This window comes from Mesoplodon densirostris, chromosome X, assembly GCF_025265405.1.
Source record: "Mesoplodon densirostris isolate mMesDen1 chromosome X, mMesDen1 primary haplotype, whole genome shotgun sequence".
Classification (NCBI taxonomy): domain Eukaryota; kingdom Metazoa; phylum Chordata; class Mammalia; order Artiodactyla; family Ziphiidae; genus Mesoplodon; species Mesoplodon densirostris.
Window position 1 is genome coordinate 31,646,589 of NC_082681.1, and position 4,147 is coordinate 31,650,735.

The window sequence follows — 4,147 nt, forward strand, 5'->3', positions numbered from 1 at the left end:
AGTGAAGCTGGGTGCTGGTGTTGAGATGGAGATCTCTGGAAGATTTTCGCCGTTTGATATTATGTGGAGCTGGGAGGTCTCTTGTGGACCAGTGTTCTGAAGTTCGCTCTCCCACCTCAGAGGCACAGCACTGACTCCTGGCTCCTCAATTTGGGATGATTTGTTGTCTATTCATGTATTCCACAGATGCAGGGTACATGAAGTTGATTGTGGAGCTTTAATCCGCTGCTTCTGAGGCTGCTGGGAGAGGTTTCCCTTTCTCTTCTTTGTTCTCACAGCTCCTGGGTCTCAGCTTTGGATTTGGCCCCGCCTCTGCGTGTAGGTCGCCGGAGGGCGTCTGTTCTTCGCTCAGACAGGACAGGGTTAAAGGAGCAGCCTCTTCGGGGACGCTGGCTCACTCAGGCCGGGCGGGAGGGAGGGGCACGGAGTGCGGGGTGAGCCTGCAGCGGCAGAGGTCGGCGTGACGTTGCACCAGCCCGAGGCGCGCCGTGCGTTCTCCCAGGGAAGCCACCCCTGGATCCCGGGACCCCGGCAGTGGCAGGCTGCACAGGCTCCCAGAAGGGCGGTGTGGACAGTGACCTGCGCTCGCACACAGGCTTCTTGGCGGCGGCAGCAGCAGCCCCAGCGTCCCACGCCCGTCTCTGGGCTCTGCGCTTTCAGCCGCGACTCGCGCCTGTCTCTGGAGCTCCTTTACGCGGCGCTCTTAATCCCCTCTCCTCGCGCACCAGGAAACCAAGAGGGAAGAAAAAGTCTCCTGCCTCTTCGGCAGCTCCAGAGTTTTCCCGGACTCCCTCCCGGCTAGCTGTGGCACATTAGCCCCCTTCAGGCTGAGTTCTCGCCGCCAGTCCCAGTCCTCTCCCTGCGCTCTGACCGAAGCCCGAGCCTCAGCTCCAGCGCCGCTCGCCCTGGCGGGGGAGCAGAGAAGCCTCTCAGGCTGGTGAGTGCCGCTCGGCACTGCTCCTCTGTGCGGGAATCTCTCTGCTTTGCCCTACCCAGGTATGTGGGGAGTTTCTTGCCTTTTGGGAGGTCTGGGGTCTTCTGCCAGCGTTCAGTAGGTGTTCTGTAGGAGTTGTTGCACGTGTAGCTGTATTTCTGGTGTATCTGTGGGGAGGAAGGTGATCTCCGCGTCTTACTCTTCCTCCATCTTACCCGGAAGTGCCCCTTAATTTTTGATTTTACTAAGGTCTCTCCTCCAAGTTGTTAATACTCTATAAACATATATAAAATATACCAAGAGAATATAACATTTAAAGAGCCAAAATGAGAAATTTGGGGATATGGGAAGGCATTTTATAATGTGACTAATCACCTCCCTAATTTGTTGGGGCTTTTAACTTTGAACTTTCATGCACAGATAAATACTCTTATATACAAATACCATTATAAAGGATTCTGTATAAAAAAGGTTTCCAAGTCCTACTGGATGACCTTGTATTGATACTCAGTAAAGGAGCCACTCTTTATCGTGCACCACAAACTAGCGTACCAACACTGAGGGGAAATCCAGCAGTGTGTGACACATATCCTGGCACAACTTCCTGGGATTTCACTATTACTCAAAGACTTAGGGGCAGGGAGAGATTCAAGTAATTTAACTAAGTAATCAAAAGCATTATTTTTTATTAAAACAAACATTCTGAAAAAGGAAGTTATATTCATATAATATTCCTATAATTTAAAGTACAACTAGGGCTTCCTTGGTGGCGCAGTGGTTGAGAGTCTGCCTGCTGATGCAGAGGACACGGGTTCGTGCCCCGGTCCGGGAAGATCCCACATGCCGCGGAGCGGCTGGGCCTGTGAGCCATGGCCGCTGAGCCTGCGCGTCCGGAGCCTGTGCTCTGCAACGGGAGAGACCACAGCAGTGAGAGGCCCCCGTACCACACACACACACAAAAAAAATTAATAAATAAATAAAAATAATTAAAGTACAACTATTCAGAGAAATATCTTGCTTTCAGAAGCACTTAGAACTCTGTTCCCCCTTACTCTCACAGTTTTAGTAAAGTTTTCTCTACCATTAGGGGTACTTTGTTAGAAAAGTTTGAGAAGCTAGATCTACAGCATCTCTGACAAGAAGCTTTCCAGTCTCTATTTGAACATTTCAAACGATGGGTGAGCTTTCACCTCCAAAAAGCAAAACACTGCATTGTTAAAAAAAAAAAAAAATCTTTAAGGATGGACTGGCTGCCTTACCTGCTCGGGCTTCTGCCTTCATGTACTACTGCGCTTGCCTGTGCCAGCACATACACACATGCTCTCCCCTCCCCCATTCCGGATTAGTCTCTTTTTCCAGTTAAAGGCTATTTTTTTTTTCTTGAAGCATAACAAGAGCAGCCTAAGCAACCTCGGCACCAAAACTCTTCAAATATTCACTCTTTCTCCTTCTGCCCGACTTTCTCACTGGAAAGGAGGTTGGTAAGAAGAGGTCAAAGGTACGGTGACCTGGACGTACTTCTGCTTCCTGAACTCAAGAGAGTACAGCACACGCGCGCCCTGGGTCAGTAAGGTTGACTTCCGCTCCCCTCGTGCTCTGAGAGCTGAATCACAGAGTGCGCCCAACAATTCGATCATAGTGCGGAGGACCGGTATGACTCCAGTGGGTAAAGCTTTTAGAAATGAGCAAGGATCTGTTGAAGATATTTTTGGGGACTTTCAGATAAACATCTTAGGTGAAAAGGATGATACCCCAGTACATTTCTGTGACAAATGCGAATTGCCAATTAAAATCGATGGGCGGATGATTCCATGCAAGCATGCTTTTTGCTATGCCTGTGCTATTTTACATGGAAAAGAAGGCAGTAGGATGTTCCCAGGCTGTAGTAATCCTGTGGAACGAATTGAGAAGCATATGCAAGGTTCTCTCTTTATGTGTGGCACTGTTCAAAGATGCAAGAGACCATGTTTGTCTCGAAGAGACTTAAAGGCTCATATCAACCACGGCCATACAAGAGCTGAAAACTCTGTTGCCTGTACTCAACTTGAAAATGTTCATTCTGCATGTTGTCCCACCACTGACTGAAATCTGATCATCTTATAACACCGCCAGATGAGCATCATATGAACCATATTCCGCCAAAGCAATACCTTATGATACTACTACCTCCTTTGCAAAGTGTTCGCACAAGCCATATAATCTGCCACAAGAAGATATTAGTGCTCCTCCAGCAGAGTTCATTGTCCATGAATTCACCTCTATATTTTTCAGTGAGTCAGGAAGCTGAGTCAGAAAACCTTTACATTTCAACAAGAAAACAAAGCAATTTAGTAACTGTCCCTATTCAGAATGACTCAAATTCGGGTACTTGAGAACCACTACCTCCTGCCTCTGCAATTGCTCACCATCATCCTGAATATCAGGGTCAACCAGTGTTTTTGAACTCTCGTGGAACTATGCCTCCACAGCAATATTTTACCATGCTACCTCCTCTGCAATCAATAAGTCATCAAAGGCCACATCCTTTCCAGACCACAGGTACTTTTCACTTGATTCATAGCCACGCTTCATGTGCATCAGTGACTTCTACTCCACTACCCTCTCCATAGACCTATTATTGCTCAGATGCCACCTTATATGAAATATCTTCCACCAGGACCTACCTCACCTCAACAGGGTAATCCACCTGTAAGTACACGTACTTCTCACCATTATAATGCTCACTCTTTACCCCAGTTTACTGAAGATCAAGGAACTCTGGGCACTCCATTTATATAATTAGGGGAAATAAGTCATGTTATGTGGCCTGCACCCAGAGGACCACCCCTTCCTCCAAGAAAGCAGCGTCTTCCTTTCTCAAACCTCACTTCTTGGACTACACTTCCCAGATCAGACAAGATATAAACCATATTACCAGTAGTAATAGTAAATATTTTTGAACAGAAATATGATGAGGGGAAAAAAAGTATTGTCAACCTTCTCATTAAGCTTTGACCATTTGGGGAAGGAAAAGCACCTCTTAACAGAAGTGGCTATAAAACATTTAAAGTCTTGTCTCTTAAAATGGTTTTAAACCTTGATCTTGGGAGTGATTTTAAGTACTTTACTACAGCGCATATAAGTGGCTCAGTTGAGGTTAACTATGCTTTAACAACTTTGTTCCTCTAGTATAGTAAACTGATCCCAGAAGTGACCATTTGCAATATTATATCC

General features: G+C 46.8%; 1 pseudogene; it reads left to right on the forward strand.

The window, feature by feature from the left end:
- Positions 1-2,568: 2,568 nt before the first annotated feature.
- LOC132482449 (E3 ubiquitin-protein ligase Hakai-like) lies at positions 2,569-3,854 on the forward strand (annotated as a pseudogene).
- The last annotated feature ends 293 nt before the right edge of the window (positions 3,855-4,147 follow it).